Source organism: Ursus americanus, chromosome 11 (assembly GCF_024610735.1).
Source record: "Ursus americanus isolate L20-20 chromosome 11, mUrsAme1.1.p, whole genome shotgun sequence".
NCBI classification, from domain to species: Eukaryota; Metazoa; Chordata; class Mammalia; order Carnivora; family Ursidae; genus Ursus; species Ursus americanus.
This window is the reverse complement of record NC_142137.1, coordinates 75629185-75648853: the sequence shown is the minus strand read 5'-3', so window position 1 is coordinate 75648853 and position 19669 is coordinate 75629185. Positions and strand designations below refer to the sequence as shown.

Sequence of the window (19669 nt, the reverse complement as noted above, 5' to 3'; positions counted from 1 at the left end):
TCACCACATAACGACTCTAATAAATAAAATACCAGATCAAAGTATTTAACTGGGAGTGTTCCTTTTTGATATCTTAGGGAACAATTTTTATTTTATTTTATAAAATATACTTATTTTATTATTATTTTTTCTAACCTTCCAAAGAAGTGCCTTTATTTATTTACAGGGCTTAAGAAGGGAAAAAACTCTAGAAGAAGGGAATTTCAGAATAGGCCCTGGTGCACGGAGGACTTGGCAGGGTCTAGGATGCAGTCTCCCGTGTTTCCTGGTGGTCACTGTCTGGTCGTGGGGGCATCCCGCGGTCTCTTGGTCGGCCACTTTGGGCCCCAGCGACTGGCCCTGGCGACTTCTCAGCTCCCGGTCAGCCCTGTCACCCCGCACCAGCTCTTCCTTGTACAGACTTTCACGATGGCTGGGGACTTCCTCTGGGGCGACTTGTTCCCAGAGTCTGTAGTCTTGCCGTTAGGAGCCGCAGTATGGAGGGTGTCACTGGTCAGCTACTACTTATGGGTCTAGTTGCTGGCGGTGCTGGAGGGGAGAGCCGGACTCCTGCGCCTCTGTCGGCCAGCGCTTCAGCTTGTCGTCTGCGATGGTGTCGCAGTTGTGGCACTGGAAGCGCTGCTGGTCGCTGTTCCTCTGTGCCGTGGCCTGCAACGACTGCATGATGACCCAGTGGACCTCGTCCAGCAGCTCGCGGAGGCTGCTGTCCAGGTAGAGTGCAGGCTGCTCACGACCCTTCCCCATGGGTGTGGCTGTGGGGGTGTTTCTGATTGGTGAGACACACAAACAAACACGGGGTCCAGCTCACTCGGGGTGTGCTTCCCTGAGCAAAAGTGGTGGAATCCAAATTCAGCCGTGTTCACTGAGCCACTCAGCGGGCGGGCGGAGACGCCAGAACCATCACGGGTTGGATGTCCTCTCGCGGGTTAGTCATGGGTCGTTGATGTTCGGAGACATCACATGGCTTCTTTAGTGGACGGTGTCACAGCCAGAGCCATTTTGCTGTCCTGGGACCACGTGTTGATCTGTGAGTTTTTGTTGATCAGAAAGACACCTGTGCCTGGGCTTTCCACAAGGTTTCGTGACCTGGAGCGGCTGTTCTGAACTCCTCCACAGACAGGTTGTGGTCAGCGGGCAGCATGGGGGTGTTTTGTGTTTCCAACCTTTTCTGTTAGAGGAGCCCCTTCTTTTTCCTGCTCCTTCCTGTGGCTTTTCGTATTCTCCACCATCAGATCGTTCTGGGTCAGTTGGCCATGGTTCAGAACAGTTGACCGTGTGATGGTCTGAGAGCCGATAGACAGTTTTGATGCCACAGACGTTGTGGTGGGTTTGCACACTGATCCAGTAAAAATTCCAGCCCTCGCTTTCTGTCACTTGGATCCACCCGCTCTTCAGAGTTATTCATCAGCACTGACTTCTCCACATCAGTGACCCATTTCACTTTTCCTGCCACAGTTCACAGGTACTTACGGTGCTGACAGGAATGTCCGCTTTCTCTTCCTCTCCAGTGAGTCCTGCCTCAGGTTCTTAGCTGATGGCAGATGGCTTTTCTGCCACTTCTTGGTGGGCGTGTGGTGTGGAGGAGCACCGAGGAGTCTGGAACATGGTGGCCCAGGGCCGCCAGCCCCACTGCAGGCTGGCAGGACGACACCAGCTGCCACCCCATGGACCGGCCCAAGTACTTATTTCATTTCATTGTTTTAAATTGATTTTTTAATTTTAATTTAAGTTTTTTAGAGAGAGAGGTGGGGGAAGAGCATGGGGAGGGAGAGAATCTCAAGCAGGCTCCGCAGCCAGTGTGCAGCCCAACTTGGGGCTCGATCTCATGACCCTGAGATCATGACCTGAGCCAAAAATCCAGAGTCAGATGCTCACCCAACTGAGCCATCCAGGAGCCCCTCAGTGTACTTATTTTAATGAAATCTCCTTCCCTTCCTCTCCCCAACATACCTTACACGTTAGACACACATGTCTTATGGTGGATTTGGAATAGAAACTAATACATATCCATTTGTCCTCAACATATTTAACAAGGCTTTGTGTTAGTTTCCTAGGGCTATTGCAACAAATCACCACAAATTTGGTGGCTTAAGACAGCAGAAATCTGTTATCTCACAGTTCTAGAGGCTGCAAGTCTAAAATCAAGGTGTTGGAGGGTTGGTTCCTCCTGGAGGCCCTGAGGAACCAAGTGCCCTGGCCCCTTCCACTCCTGGGGCTGGCTGCCGATCTCTGACATTCTTTGGCTCGGGGCTCATCAGTCCAGTGTCTGCCTCCATCTTCACATAGCTATCTTCCCTGATGTTGCCATGCTCCCTCTTCTTTCTCTTATAAGGACAATGATCACCGGACACTCTAAATCCAAGCTGATCTTATGATCTTAACATAATCATATCAGCAGAGATCCTACTTCCAATAAGATTACTTTCACAGGTCCTATGGTTAGGACTTGAACATATCGCTTTGGGGGACACAGTTCAACTTACTACTAGTCTATGAGGGTTATCTAAATAAAAAAGGCAGAGAAATTTCTAAAAACTCAAGGAAACTATATATAGAGTTTATTTGGAAAAAAAGAACTTACTATTTAGTTGAGATATTTATTGTCTAAACTTTTTTCTTACTCAGTTTGATGAGAATGGAATTTAAAAATATGGAAAACTATTTTATGAAACTTTTAAGTAGGAAAATCTATTCTAAAATTTTACCAGTTCGTAAGTAACTAAATGTGCTCCATTGATGTCTTTCTTTGTCATCTGCTATGATAGATACTTGAGTTCACTCTAAATGAGGTACTTTGATTATGTGAAAGTGGGCAGAAATAGATACTTCAGGTTTTCTCAAAGAATACAATGTATTCTGAAATGTGAGTGCTATGTAGCTAATAAGTAATTTGCAAATTTATTAAAGCAACTTAAATAATTAAAATAAGTAACATTTATTTGACAGTATGACCTATTTGCCACCATTTTGGATGCTTCTTTTTCTTTTTTTTTTTTTTTTTTTTTTTGATTTTGGACAAAAACCTTGCTGGCGTTACTAGTACCACCACCAAGAAAATAATGTGATTTTTGGTTTTTCCTCTAAATTGTTTCTCTATATGGGGTGCCTGGGTGGCTCATTCAATTGAGCGACTGATTCTTGATTTTGGCTCAGGTCATGATCTCAGGGTTGTGGGCTTGAGCCCTACATCGGGCTCCATGCGGGGCATGGAGCCTACTTAAGATTCTCGCCCCCCCCACTCATGTGTGCACTCGATAGATAGATAGATAGATAGATAGATAGATAGATAGATAGATAGATAGATGGATAGTTTTCTCTGTATCCTGTCATGTACCCTAAACTCTCTTACAAATTCAAATCCAGCCATCAAGTTAACATCTTATTATGCGTAATGACTTTGTGGCTTTCAGGTAGAATATCAAATCCTTATTTGCTTCGAAGGCTTGAGCACTAGTTGGATATTACCTAAGAAATCCATGACATAACTTAAATATGGATCTATTCTTCTAGGAGCCAAATGTAAGTCAACTGTGTACATTGAATTTTCTTGAAATTTTTGATCACTATTTTCTTTTATTCAACATATTTGTGAGTGCAGCTGAAAAATCATTGAAATTAAGAGTATAAAGTCACAGACATTGAAAATAGATGAGAAATGAAGCTGATGTGAGAACAGTTAAGTCTAAAGTAGGCTTTAAAGCTTAAACCATTACTAGAGATAATGAGGATATTTAATAATGATAACAATGCCGATCTGTATAGAAAATATCATAATTCTTGATGAAGTCCCAATAGTTCATTTTTGCCTTTGCTTCCCTTGCCTTTGGAGATGTGTCTAGCAAGAAGTTGCTGTGGCCAAGGTCATAGAGGTGGCTGCCTGTGTTCTCCTCAAGGATTTTGATGGATTCCTGTTTCACATTTAGGTCTTTCATCCATTTTGAGTCTGTTTTTGTGTGTGGTGTAAGAGAATGGTCCTGTTTCATTCTGCTGCATGTGGCTGTCCAATTTTCCCAACACCTTTTGTTGAAGAGACTTTTTTTCCATTGGATATTCTTTCCTGCTTTGTCGAAGATTAGTTGACCATAGAGTTGAGGGTCCATTTCTTTCTTTTTTTTTTTTTTTATGTTTTATAACATCACCATGAATTCTTTTTTTTTAAATAGTATTTTTTTATTATGTTAGTCACCATACAGTACATCCCTGGTTTTTGATGTAAAGTTCGATGATTCATTAGTTGCGTATAACACCCAGTGCACCATGCAACACGTGCCCTCCTTACTACCCATCACCAGCCTATCCCATTCCCCCACCCCTCTCCCCTCTGAAGCCCTCAGTTTGTTTCTCAGAGTCCATAGTCTCTCATGCTTCATTCCCCCTTCTGATTACCCCCCCTTTCTTTATCCCTTTCTTCTCCTACCGATCTTCCTACTTCTTATGTTCCATAGATGAGAGAAATCATATGATAATTGTCTTTCTCTGCTTGACTTATTTCGCTTAGCATTATCTCCTCCAGTGCCGTCCATGTTGCAGCAAATGTTGAGAAATCGTTCATTTTTTTTTTAAAGATTTTATTTATTTATTCGACAGAGATAGAGACAGCCAGCGAGAGAGGGAACACAAGCAGGGGGAGTGGGAGAGGAAGAAGCAGGCTCACAGCGGAGGAGCCTGATGTGGGGCTCGATCCTATAACGCCGGGATCACGCCCTGAGCCGAAGGCAGACACTTAACCGCTGTGCCACCCCAGGCACCCCGAGAAATCATTCATTTTGATAGCTGAGTAATATTCCATTGTATATTACCCCAAAGATACAGACGTAGTGAAGAGAAGGGCCATATGCACCCCAATGTTCGTAGCAGCATTGTCCACAATAGCTAAATCGTGGAAGGAGCTGAGATGCCCTTCAACAGACGAATGGATAAAGAAGATGTGGTCGATATATACAATGAGGGTCCATTTCTGAGTTCTCTATTCTGTTCCATTGATCTATGTGTCTGTTTTTGTGCCAGTACCATGCTGTCTTGATGATTACAGCTTTGTAATAGACCTTGAAGTCCGGAATTGTGATGCCACCAGCTTTGGTTTTCTTTTTCAACATTCCTCTGGCTATTTGGGGCCTTTTCTGGTTCCATACAAATTTTAGGATTATTTATTCATTTCTGTGAAAAAAGTTGATGATATTTGATAGGGATCACATTGAATGTGTAGATTGCTCTAGGTAGCATAGACATTTTTACAATATTTGTTCTTCCAGTCCATGAGCATGGAATGTTTTTCCATTTCTTTGTGTCTTCCTCAGTTTCTTTCATGAGTATTCTATAGTTTTCTGAGTACAGATCCTTTGCCTCTTTGGTTAGGTTTTTTCCTAGGTATCTTACGGTTTTAGGTGCAATTGTAAATGGGATCAATAAGATAAAAAGCTTTAGCATAGCAAAGGAAGCATTCAACAAAATCAAAGATAATGGAGAGAATGGGAGAAGATATTTGCAAATGACATATCAGATAAAGGTCTAGTATCCAAAATCTATAAAGAACTTACCAAACTCAACTCCCAAAGAATAGTCCAATCAATCAAGAAATGGGCAGAAGACATGAACAGACATTTTTGCAAAGAAGACATCCAAATGGCCAGGAGACATTGAAAAAGTGATCAACATCACTCAGCATCAAAGAAATTCAAATCAAAACCACAATGAGATACCACCTTACACCAGTCAGAATGGCTAAAATTAACAAGTCAGGAAACAACAGATGTTGGTGAGGATGTGGAGAAAGGGGAACCCTCCTGTGCTGTTGGTGGGAATGCAAGCTGCTGCAGCCATTCTGGAAACAGTATGGGGGTTCCTCAGAAAGTTAAAAATAGAGCTACCCTATGACCCAGCAATTGCACGACTGGGAATTTACCCCAAAGATACAAATGTAGTGATCCGAAGGGGCACCTGCACCCCAATGTTTATAGCAGGAATGTCCACAATAGCCAAAATGTGGAAAGAACCTGTATGTCCATTGACAGATGAATTGATAAAGAAGATGTGGTTTATATATACAAAAGAATATTATGCAGCCATCAAAAATGAGATCTAGCCATTTGCAATGATGTGGATGGTATTATGCTAAGCAAAATAAGTCAGTCAGAGAAAGACAATTATCATATGATCTCACTGATACGTGGAATTTAAGAAACAAGGCAGAGGATCATAGGGGAAGAGAGGAAAAAATGAAACAAGACAAAACCAGAGAGGGAGACAAACCATAAGAGACTCAATCTCAGGAAACAAACTGAGGGTTGCTGGAGGGGAGGGGGGGTGGGAGGGATGGAGTGTCCGGGTGATGGACAATGGGGAGGGTATGTGTTGTGGTGAGTGCTGTGTATTGTGTAAGACTGATGAATCACAGACCTGTACCCCTGAAACAAGTAATACATTATATGTTATTAATAATAAAAAAGAAAATATCCTAATTCTAAATCTGTATACACCTGATAACATAGTTTCAAAATATAAAAGGCAAAAGTATTATAACCCTAAGAAGAAAAAGAAGCATCCTCAATTATAATGGAAGACTTTAACAAACTTATTTTAATGGCTAGAAAGCAAATCATTGCTGACCGTGATGGTCTTCTGCTCACTATGCTCTGCTGATTCTGCAGCATCATGTCCATGATCGTGTAGATCGTCTCCAAGGACTGCTCAAGTCTTTACGTGCTGTTCAGGAGTCTCCACGATGGGCTCCAGCTTGCCTGTTGAGCCTGCTCTATGTCTCCTGTGTGTCCTATTTTCTATTCCATGGTGTCATACAAACTCCGGATATGACAGTCCTTTTTATAATACAGAAAAATGAGGGTGAACCAAAAAAATTCTCATAGACAAGAGACCACACAGAAAAATGTGTTTTCTGTGCAGGTGAAAACTTAACAATGTATTTGAAAATAAGCTGAAGGAAATTAAGAAAACACATAAAGTTTAACAGAACAGCTAAAGCAGAAACAGAGTAGTTCGGAAATAAAACTGGGAGACACAGGAGTATATGAAACGAAAACTGATAAGCATTAGAAAAACATTAGAAAAAAAAATTTCAGAAATAAAGGCCACATTTGAATGAATATAGTAGAAAGTAGATACTCCAGAGAGCATAGTAAGGGAAAAAGAAGATATGAAGGAGAAAAAGAATTCAATGCATCCATACATGAATAAAGAAAATGATGAAAACATTCAAGTTGAAAGACAGATATAGAAGTTTTGCTAAAGAGATTCAACCTACATATAATTGGAGACCCTGAAGAATATTTTTCAACCAGTAATTGAACAGAACTAATATTTAAAATTGTAATTCAAAAGTAGCTTTTTCAGAAATTACTTAAATCTGTATATTGAAAGCCTCAGCATTGAGGGCACCTGAGGCTTGTGCTTGGTGACTCTGTGGCTGTGAGTCTGGTGGCATTTACATTGCTAGAATGTGGTTGTCTGATGGCATTAAGGTCATTTGCCAATTTTAAAAGCATAGCCCTGAAGCCACAGGAAAGACCCAGAATGTTTGTTGAGTGAATAAATGATCTCTTCTTGGGTCCCCAAGATGCGCTGAAAGTTTTATCTATCTCTAGTAAAAATGACATCAGTTTTCTTTTTTTTAATTTATTTTTTAAATTCCAATGTAGTTATCATACAGTGTTATATTAACATACAGTGTTTCATGTGTATAAAACAGTGATCCAACAATTCTGTACATTACTCAGTGTTCATCACAGTAAGTGGACTCTTAATCCCTTTTATCTAGTTCACTCACTCACCCCCTCCCCCACAACCACCAGTTTGTTCTCTATGGCTAAGAGTTTATTTTTTGTCTTTTTTTTCTTTCTTCATTTGTTTTGTTTCTTAAATTCCACATTTGAGTGAGATCATATGTACTTGTCTTTCTCTTATCACACTTAGCATAATACCCTCCAGATCCATCCGTGCCGTTGCAAATGGCAAGACTTCATTCTTTTTTATGGCTTATCTTCTTCATCCATTCGTCAGTCTGTGGGTACTTGGGCTGCTTCCATGGTTTGGCTGTTGTAAATAATGCTGTTATAAACATCGGGGTGCATGCATCCCTTTGAATGAGTGTTTTTGTATTCTTTGGGTAAATATCCAGTAGTGCAATTGCTGGGTCGTAGGGTAGTTCTATTTTTAACTTTCTGAGGAGCCCCCACACTGTTTTTCAGAGTGGCTGCACCGCTTTGCATTCCCACCAACAGTGCAGGACGGTTCCCCTTTCTCTGCATCCTCCTCAACACCTGTGGTTTTTGTGTTTTTGATTTTAGTGATTCTGACAGGTGTGAGATAGCATCTCATTGTGGTTTTGATTTCATTTTCCTGATGATGAGTGATGTTGAGCATCTTTTCATGTGTCTGTTGGCCATCTGGATGTTTTCTTTGCAGAAACGTCTGTTCATGTCTTCTCCCCATTTTTTAATTAGACTGTTTGGTTTTTGGCTGTTGAATTGTATAGGTTCTTTATAGATTTTGGATACCAGCCCTTTATCTGTAATGTCATTTGCAAATATCTTCTCCCATTCTGTAGGTTGCCTTTTAGTTCTGTTGATTGTTTCCTTTGCTGTGCAGAAGCTGTTTATTTTGATGAAGTCTCAATAGTTTAATTTGGCTTTATACATTGCCTCAGGAGACCTATCTAGAAAAAATTTTCTATGGTTGATGTCAAAGAGATAACTGCCTATGTTTTCTTCAGGGAGTTTTATGGTTTCCCATCTCACATTTAGGTCTTTAATCCATTTTCAGCTTATTTTGTGTATGGTTTAAGAAACTGGTCCAGTTTCATTCTTTTGCATGTGGCTGTCCAGTTTCCCCAACACCATTTATTAAAGAGACTGTCTTTTTCCCATCGCATATTCTTTCCTCCTTTGTCAAAGATTAATTGACCATGTAATTGTGGGTTTATTTTTGGGTTCTCTGTTCTGTTCCATTGATCTAGAAGTCTGTTTTTGTGCCAATACCATACTGTTTTGGTTACTTCAGCCTTGTAGTATGTCTTGAAATCTGGGATTGTGATACTTCCAGTGTTGTTTTTCTTTTTCAAAATTGCTTTGATTTTTTTTTACTAATTTCAATTAGCCAACATATAGTACATCGTTAGTTTTGATATAATGTTCAATGATTCATTAGTTGCATGTAACACCAGTGCTCATCACATCACATGCCCTCCTTAATGCCCATCACCTGTTACTCCATTCCCTAACCCCCTAACTTCTGCAACCCTTAGTTTGTTTCCTGGAGTCAAGAGTCTCTCGTGGTTTGTCTCCCTCTCTGATTTCTTTCCACTTAGGTTTCCTTCCCTTCCCTTATCATCCTCTGCGCTGCTTCTTATATTCCACATCTTAGTGAAACCATATGATTGTCTTTCTCTGATTGATTTATTTCACTTAACGTAATACCGTAATACTGTCCAGAGCAATCTACAGATTCAGTGCAATTCCTATCAAAATATCAATAGCATTTTTCACAGAACTAGAACAAATAATCCTAAAATTTGTATGGAAACAGAAAAGACCCCAAATCTACTACACAATCATTTTTAAGTGGCAGAAGAAATATCTAAATAAGCGGAAATAAAATAGATCATAAAATGAAAGCTTCTCTCTGTGTTTATGAGTATAGTTGACCCTTGAACAACATGGGGATTAACAGTAAAAATTTCCCCAGTAACTTTTGATTCTCCTCAGACGTACCCGTCAATAGCCTACTGTTGAGCAGAAGCCTTGATAACGTAGACATAGTTTGTGTGTTGTGTGTATTGTATGCTGTGTCTCTATGATAAGGTCAGCTAGAGGGAAGTCACTGAGAAGATCGTAAGGAAGAGAGAATAAACTTGCAGTACTGTAGTTATCAAACAAATCTGGGTGTAAGTGGGCCCACACAGTTTAAACCTGTGTTGTTCAAGGATCAACTGTACGATTAAAAATAAAGCAATTAAACAAAGCTGAGGTCAGTATATTGATTATATTAGTGAATTCAAGTAGAATAAAGTTATCTTTTAAAAGAGAGACACTCCGATTGGATTTTATAGATAAGAAGAAACATCTGAGTTTATGCTGAATGCAGAGGAGGTGCTCTGAGCAAAGTGATTCAGAAAGGTAAAGAGAGGGGCATGTGTGTCAGGCAAATGAGGCCGATTATGTGATCCCGGTTTCACATAAGATGCAGTTCAACCCCCAAAAATTAAGGAGGAAAAGACACTTTATAATGCCAAAGGCTGAAACTCACAGTGAAAATATAATGTCTCTTCATCAATGAAAATAAACAGAGGAGCAAATTCATAAAGCAGATATACCAGAAATGAAACAGTAAATAGGCAGACATCAATAATGGGACTTGAACAAATCTCTGTCCTCAATAGACCAGGTGCATGAGCACAGTGAGGTTATAGGACACATAACCCGTATCGGTAATGTGTCATCTTACAGACACGCGTACCATAGTTGCACGCCAACGAGGAAGGCACCGTCTTTCCACAGGCACATCAGACATATGAACATTAACCATATATGAATCCACAGAGAAAAGCACAACAAATTCAGGAAAGAACAAAAGTAGCGTTCTCTCACCACGATGCAGTTAACCCATAAAGTAGTAATGACATACAAAACAAGAATTCCTCGCTTGTGGATACAAAAGTTCTATTAGGGAACTCTTGGTTTAAAGATGTAAAGCAAAATGAAATTGTAGTATTTCTTGAAAATAAGGATATTTTCAACATGCTATTTCAGTGTCTCTGGGATACAAGCAAAATAGTGGTTGGAGGAGATTTTAAGGAAGGGAACAAGAAGTGAATTAAATATCTGTCTATAAATCAAGAAAAGGAACAACAAAATAAAGAACAAGAAATTGAGATAAAAGCAGACGGAGGACAAAGTACAAAATAAACTTAGGCTAATCTAGATTTTTGAGAAAGAGAGAACTTAATATATAATTAATAAGAAATGATGAAGAGGGGAAAAAAACATGGAACAGAGGAACTTTTGAAAATTGGGAGACTGTTTTTCACAGTTTATGCTAATAAATATGAAAGGCATATAAAAATGGATGATTTGCAGGAAATATATCAGAATTTTCCCGAAAAGACAAATAAATGAACAGGTTAGTTTTTATAGAATAGAAAAAAATTTCCAAGAGCTTTTCTGCAAAAAAGTACTAGATCCAGATGATTTCTCAGGGGACTTTACCAAACTTTTAAAATCAGAGATACTTAACTCTTTAAGGTAAATAAGGAAAACATCCAGAGTATTTTTTGAAATGAATATAACTGATATGAAAACATGATAAAATTTCAGAGAAAAGTTACATTTTACTTATAAATTCAAAAATCTTAAGTGAAATAGAAATAAACAGAATCTGACCACAATAATTTATCAATGCTCATGAGATTCCAGGATGGCTCAGTATTGAGGAAGCCATTAACTAATGTAATGAGATTGTGTCATCATTTTCGCATACACAGAGAAGCCATTTCAACACAATTCCCCATTCATTTCATATAAAATACCCCTTGCAGGATAAATGTATGAATATTTGTTTCAAATGATCAAATACTTTCCTTGCCCAAACTCCAGCATCTTATGGGGAAACAGTAGAGGCAGCCTCTGATCGGGAACAAAGCAAGAATGCCCATCGATCCCACTGCTGTTTCACGGAGTGTTGGAGTATTTACCTATGAAATTTGGCAAGATACGGAGAGATAATTGTAACTGAAAAGGAACAGTTAAAACTATCTTTATTCATAGATGATAAGATTGCATATCTGGAAACCCCAAGAGAATTAGTGGTCATTATAAACAATAAAATAATTCAGGAAAGTGTTAATAGTAGGATTTAAATTAATATCTGGAATTTAATGGTCTTTATATATAAAATAATAACCAGTGAGAAGATATAAGAAAGAGGAGAATCCATTTAAAAGAGCCCTAAGAAGGATAAAATGTTCAGGCATAAACCTAACAAGAACTATGCAAAACCTATATGAAGAAAACTTTATTTTTCCCGGAAATGTAGACTTGAAAAATGCAGTGTCTTGACTTTTCTTAGATAGAAGATTCTATCTCATAAAGAAATCGGTTCTCTGTAGGTAGTTTGTAAACTTAACACTTCTGCAACAAAAACTTCAAGTTTTCCTGTAGGTCAACAATCACACTGTAAAATTATTTCAAAGAACAAACAAGTAACAATTGTTAAGACACCCTGGAAAGAAGAGCTTTATGTTGGGGGAAATCTTGCTTTACCAGTTATTAAAACACTGTTAGAAAGAAAGTCTCTAATTACTGGATCATAGGGTAGCTCAATTTTTAACTCTTTAAGGGACCTCCACACTGTTTCCCAGAGTGGCTGTACCAACTTGCAGTCCCACCAACAATGTAGGAGGGATCTCCCTTCTCCACATCCTCTCCAACAATTGTTGTTTCTTGCCTTGTCTATTTTTGCCATTCTAACTGGCGTAAGGTGGTATCTCAGTGTGGTTTTGATTTGAATTTCCTTGATGGCTAATGATTTTGAACACTTTTTCATGTGTCTGTTAGCCATTTGTATGTCTTCATTGGAAAAGTGTCTGTTCATATCTTCTGCCCATTTTTTGATTTGCTTATTTGTTTCTCGTGTATCGAGTTTGAGAACTTCTTTGTAGATCTTGTAGGCCAGTGATGGGTATTAAGGAGGGCACGTATTGCATGGAGCACTGGATGTTATACGCAAGTAATGAATCATGGAACGTTACATCAAAAACTAAGGATATACTGTATGGTGACTAGCATAATAAAAATTAATATAAAAAAAAAAGAAAGTCTCCAATTAAAACAGTGCAGGGGGCACCAGGGTGGCTCAGTCCGTTAAGTGTCTGACCGTTGGTTTTGGCTCAGGTCATGATCTCTGGGTCCTGGGATCCAGCCCCGTGCCAGGCTCTGCACTCAGCAGGGAGTCTGTGCATGGATTCTCCCTCTCCCCGGCCCTTCCTCCTGCTTGCACACACTCTCTCTCTCCCCTTCTTTCTTGCTCTCTCTCTCACAAAATAAATCAATACATTTTAAAAAATGCCAGCATGGAATGGGTGCACACCTGCTAAAACAGGTGAGTATTTCTAAGCATCAGCCACCGAAATTGTTCAGAAGCACCAACATTCCAGCCATTGCCTTTCGTGACCTTTCGTGACCTTGTGTGAGCCTCTTCCTGCCATTCCCCGCTGATGGAAACCAGAGATCCTGGAGGAATAGCTGCTTGCAGGTCAGTGGCAAAAAGTTTACAGATGAGCCAGGGACATCTCGTGTCAAAAATAAAGGAGGAAATTGAGGAGTGACGGGTCATATAATACGGCTGCAGGGAGCCACTTACTGGCCAGAGAAGGCGTAGTTGAGCATTGAGAGAGTCATGACTGTAATTGGTTTTAAGACATTATTAAACTAAAATCTCACAGTTTTTAAATCACACTCCAAAAAGATGACTAAAAACAAACCAAAAGCAAACATAAACAAAGCCTTATTGGTCCCCACTTGGAGGTGGCTAGGGCAGCAGCCCCTCACTCAGAGCCACGTCTTTTTAAGGGAAATAATTCAGCATCCGTCTTGCCTTTCCTGTTTGGACTGTATTTCAAGTTAGCCTTATACCCTCTTTGAGGAATAAAAGTTATTTTTTAGGAAATAATTCCAGACAAGTGGAATGAATGGCAGAATTAGAAAATTCCCCTCTTGCAATCTCAAACAAAGTAATTGACTTTGGCAAATGTCATCAGTAAATGACACTATCAGATAAAGATTGATGCCCCCAGGCAGCTTGAAAAGACCTTTCTTCAAAGAAGACGTAGTAGTGGCCAACAGATAAATCACTCATCATCAGGAAATGCAAATCAAAACCAGTGAGATGTCACCTCACACCTGCTAGGATGGCCATCATCGAAAAACCAGGAGATAAGTGTCGGCAAGCATGTGGGGAAATTGGAACCCTCTTGCACGGTTGTGGGAATGTAAATTGGGGCAGCCACTCTGGAAAATAGTGTGGAGGTTCCTTAAAAAATTAAAAATAGTATTACCATAGGATCCAGTAATCCCACTCCTGGGTATTTATCTAAAAGAATTGAAATCAAGATCTTGAAGAGAGATTTGCTCTCCTGTGTTACTGCAACATTATTCATAACAGCTAAGATGTGCAAACAACCCAGATGTTTATTGATGGATGAGTAAAGAAAATTTGGTGTATACATACAATGGACTCTTATTCAGCCTTGAAAAAGAAGGAAATCCTGCCATTCACAATGACGTAGATGAACCCGGAGGATATTATAGCAAGTGAAATAAGCCAATCACAGAAGGACAAATACCACATAATTCCACTTGAAGATTCTGAAACAGTCGTACTCATAGACGCAGGGAAGTGGAATGGTGGCTGCCAGCGGGGATGGGCAGTGGGGAGACAGACGTTGGTCAAAGGCACAGAATGTCAGCTATGCAGGACCAATCTGTCTAGTGCTCTGCTGTAGAACACTGTGCCCATAATCAGCAGGACCATGTCCTGCACTTACACAGTGGTTAACAGGGAGACCTCGTGGGAAATGTTCTCACTACAATTAGGAACAGACTGATGGAAGCTCTGCAAGGGATGTCATACCGTCACAACCCAAACCTCTTGACCAATGGTAGCATCATTCAGTATGCACCGCTTTAGACATTATGGACATTCCTAGTGCCATTTTGAGGTGCACACCACACTAATATTCAGAAAGTATTCTTGTGAAAAACCAGTAGAAACTGAACCGAAATGAGTCTTTGTAGATAATTTCTGGCTTACAGCACATACACAGGATGACGGAGCCAGTTGAAAGACATCACACAGAAGCGAACAGACAAGTCCTGAGGGGAACATTCTTCAGGAACCCGACCCCATGTCTCCAACAAGTGCTGGTGTGGGAGAAAGGATTGCTGCAAACAGCAGTGCTGGAGGGACGTAACAGCAGCTCATGGATCTTGTGTGGGGCCTGTGTGCAAGGACACCTGAGGATGTTGTGCGTGTGCTGTGACCGGTGGCACCTCTCCAGGACTTACTTTACTTTAGTTAGAAATAAAATATCAGCTCAGGCACGTGCGCAGTGTCCATGTTTTTAGAGATACAAAGTACCTAGGACATCATCTTAGCAATTTGCTAAAAATACTTCATACTTCTTCAATCACAAAAACTAAAAAGGAAAAGTAAAGAACAAAGGTATGGTAGTTGAAGCAAGTATAGCAAAATCTTGACAATGTTGTGTTTGGGTTATGCATGTATGGGCTGGTTATGCAATTCTCCATATGTTTGTATGTATTTAAAATTTTTCTTAATAAAGCCATGCACAGACTTTGGAAACAGAAGCAGACACAGGGGACCTGGGTTTTTCCATTGGGCGAGCCCCTCTCTGCCAGACGGAGGGCCCTCAGGTTCGAGAGAGATGGGCTCTGTGTCCCAGGCCCAGACCCGTAGGGTTTCCTCCACAGCGGTGTGCCATGATGTCTGCTGTGCGGATGAAGTGGGCTCTGTAGCTGCATTTGGTGACGCTGGCTTGAGTCTCACGTTATAGACAGCTGTGGTCAGACTGTGATGACTCCGTCAGGGTGTTGCCAACGTTACAGGTTGATATAAGCGGCGTTTTTGCCAGATCCCTTTGCCCCGACATGCCACACTATGATCATGTTTTCAAAGAACGAGCTAATGGGTCCTTAGAGATGACTGGTTATGGAATTGGTCATAGGTCCAAGGACGCTGAAGAGTTAGAAACGACGTGGATGAAGATTTGTGCAGGACCCTGAGAGCTGCTGCCAGCCCGGTGCAGGACTCTGCCGGGCGGGTGACCAGCAGTCTGCGTGTGCCAAGGATCCCTCGCACGGCTCTGCAAGGGGAAGCGGCAGCGAGCAGGGCAGAGCTTATCCCCGCGTCTGCCAGACCACGGTGGAGGTTGCCTCCAAACTTGAGGGCAAACCCAGAGTCCTGTAAGTAACCTCTGCTCGTTCACGTGGTGGTGGCCACACAGCTCCGCGTACTAAAATCAGGGGCTTCCTGACAGAGTCTTGGCTTCTGCAGAAGTGGGCAACGTTTCTGTCCTCATGTGGTTTTAAGTAAGGCTCTGTTTTAAATCTTGAACCTTTGGGTCTTATGAGAAAACTTTATAATTTTTGTGTGTGTGTGAACTAAAAATGCAGTGATCTGAAGCAACACGCACAGTTCTGAGAAACACCGTTTCTGAAAATACTTTGAAGAGCAAAGTGAGTGACCACAGTGTGATGGTTGATTCCCCCGTGGACAATACCACCACTGTTAGGAAGCTTCAGGATATGGAGTTAACTTCTGTTTGCAATTCCTTTTCCCATTTCTGTGGAGAAAATCCAGGCAGAGGGAAATGAAGGACATGTGTTCAGAGTAATGTAAGATGAGAAAATGAAGGAAATTTCATCTTCGAGGATACGGTTCAACAGAATTACAAAATATTCGTACTGAACTGGTCTAGTCCTGTTTGCAGAACAGCGCTCTTTTCAGCGGTACATTCAGTCCCTGACGGTGTCGGTGAAACGTTTTCAGCAGCCGTGCGGTTTGTGCCACAGCCTCATCTTTGGCCTGGAGCACACGGCCCCTTTCTGCTTATGACTTCAGTTTTCAGAGTGAGACTTATTTCCTAAGGATTTATTTCAAGTTTCATTTGTTTCTTAGTACATGTTAGGTCCGGCCGATTTCCCTTTGACAGGGACGAGTGGCTTCCTGACTCTAATGAAACGCATTGTGTTCTGCTCGCGGATCATAATGGACTGAGTCATTTGCAGGTTATTCCTGTGTTTTCAGCATCAAACAAGGTGCATCTTGTCCATTGTGGCGGGTCGTTGCCGCTGTGGAAAGTGCAGCTGGTGACAAGTGTGTATCTGATGAAAGATACTTCTGATACTCGCAGCCGCAGACGGCTGTTTCTGTGTTTAATCTTTGCCATGACCAGAAAGGTTCACTGGATTTAGGAACCTTCCAGGCAAAAAGATGTGTCATTTAAAAGCATTTTCATACAGAAAACGAAGGGCTGGGGCGCCTGGGTGGCACAACGGTTAAGCGTCTGCCTTCGGCTCAGGGCGTGACCCCGGCGTTATGGGATGGAGCCCCACATCAGGCTCTTCCGCTGTGAGCCTGCTGCTTCCTCTCCCACTCCCCCTGCTTGTGTTCCCTCTCTCGCTGGCTGTCTCTCTCTCTGTCGAATAAATAAATAAAATCTTAAAAAAAAAAAAAAGAAAGAAAACGAAGGGCTGTTTCTTAAATGACCCTTATCTAGACGTCCTTCGTGGTGTCATGGCGTCATTTCATGTGCGTTGTGAGGTCCATGCAAATGCAAGGCAGCCTAGTTCCCGCTCAAAATTCGGTAAAAACATAAGGCGTCTCAGGAAGGACTTCTCCAGATGCTGCTCTGAAAAGAAAGGTATGTCGCTCTTCAGTCCCCGTGCTCTCCTCAGAGCCGCCTGCGCCCGTCTGCTCCGCGTGTCTCCGGGCTTCCTGGGGAGGGAGGGAGAGGCCGCGCCCTCCAGCCGCCCGCTCCCGCCGTCCCCTGCCGCTGCGTGGGGCTGCGCTGTCCGCGGCCTCCCCCCTGCCCTCCGCTCTCTGCTGTTCTGCATCAGCCCGCATGCACGGTCCCTGGAGTCTAACCGTGTTAACCGGACCATCAGCTCCTACTCGACTGCCTTCTGTAATTGGGTGCGTGTCGTTCCTGAAACGTGCGCACCGCCAGCCCCAGTCCCTCAGCTCCCGGCCTTTTTCCCGCTGTTCCTCATTCCGTGAAATCCTTGCTGTCATGGCTCCCGGCCCTCGTGGCTTCTCTACACGTTTGCTTCTTCCTTCACCCTTCCTACTCGTCTCTCATCTTCGGCCGTAAGTTCGCGGCCCGTGTCCCACGTCACCTAGGTGCCGCACACGGGGAACGCCGGCCCCTTCCCGGCTTCCCGAGTGCGGCACAGGTGCTGGCTCTGGTCGCGCACCGGTGGCCACTTAACTCTGGAGCGTGCAGACCCGGTGCGCGTCGGCTTCCCGGAGCATGGCGCCCCTTTCCAGAGGGTTCTGGTGGTTTTCCCTGTGGAGACACCCACGCGGTGAGACGTTTGCGCCTCGTTTCTCTCCGTGGTTTGGGGTCTAGAGAGATTTAGGGTGTGTGTCTCCAGGAATACATTTTTATTGGCCCCCACTTTATGTATAGGGCGTAAAGGAGTTGTCGGTTCACTTGGTGAAGTCTTTTGCAGGTTCTTGTGTGGACGCTGTGTTTCTCTTGGGCACACGGGGCGAGGCCGTGGAGCCTGCAGCCTGGCGTGGGTTTAACCTCGCTGGAGACGCCAAGCAGGTGTCCACGCAGGCTGTACCGCTGGCCAGTGTGGCATCGAGTCTTTGGCACCCACACGTGTGCACGGGTTACAGTGACGCAAACGTGCCGTATGCAGCAAGGCTCCGGGCGAGGTGCTGGGACTGTGGCGTGAGCAGCGGCGCGCTCCCTGGAGTCCTCGTCTGCGGAGCGGGACGGTGGTAGTTCTTGGGAGGCGGAGAGGCTGACAGGAGGGAGTTTGACAGGGAGCTGACAGGGAGCTCCCTGTTTGATGGTCAGGCATGACGGGTGCCGAGGAGCGGTGGCCCGTGTGGGTCCCCGTAGCTGCCGAGCTGAACGGCACACGCGAGGAGAGTCCTGAGTCCCGAGGGCGTCCATGTGAGCGCCCCGGAGGTGGAGGGCGAGGCTGTCACTGAATCGCCCCCCGGGACGGGAACGAGTCTGAAGAGGCCCCGAGTCCTCTGTGGACAGTCGAGGTCATAGGCGGCCTCACAGAACAACATAGAAGTTTAGAGTCAGAAAAACCCGGTTAGAAGGTCAGTGTTGATGCCCGATGTCTGTAGCGGTCACGTACTCTCCGCGTAACCTGCTTCCCCAGCATGACTATGAGGGTACCTGACGTTCCCGGCAGCGTGAAATGTCCTGTAGGCGCCGATGAACCACACAGTGTGACCGTTGCTGGGCCAGGGGCTCTCAAAGCGGGGTCAACTGTTAGGAGCAGCTTTTCAAATAAACACGTCTGGGTCAGAAGAAAAAATCCATGCTTTGATCTCTCCCCTCCAAGATACATACGATATCTGTTCGTCGACTTTATTTCAGAAACCACCATTTAGCCAATGATAGGATCATCTGCAAGTTCTAAATGTGAAGGACTCATTTGTGAGGTTTTTGTGAAAAAAGGAATTGCCTAGCTGCCTTGCTTTTGCTGCAATGTGGCATTTCTCTTTGTTACCAGTGGAGTCCACAAAACACTTTTTGCACATTTTGTTGCTTAAAAATTAGAATGGCTCTCTCATCTCATATCTCATCAGGATGGTATCCAGTCCCAGATTTCTGTCCCTAAAATGAAGTGTCTGATGGCATCTCTGTGTATATTTACACACATCTGTGTGTATATTTTCATATAATAATACTACTAGAGGAATGTAAGTTATTTTTAATTTTATCAACAGCTATAGAAAAAGTTCAAACTATCTGAATCACTCAAATTCCAGGCTAATTAGTAGGAAACAAAGAGTAGATGGTTTTGTCTCAAATTTATGGGAAAGGACAAACACCACTTTCTCACTCAGTTTGGGACTCGCAGGTAAGGTTGGACTGTGGAGGCATGAG

The 19669-nt window shown here is 42.7% G+C and overlaps 1 protein-coding gene and 1 pseudogene across 17 annotated transcripts in view; one reads left to right on the top strand and one right to left on the bottom strand.

Moving 5' to 3' along the window:
- WDR27 (WD repeat domain 27) overlaps positions 1–19669 on the top strand; it is a 169085-nt gene that overhangs the window by 70701 nt on the left and 78715 nt on the right. The gene's annotated exons all lie outside the window — the stretch shown is intronic.
- LOC148109308 (polyglutamylase complex subunit TTLL1 pseudogene) lies at positions 505–1456 on the bottom strand (annotated as a pseudogene).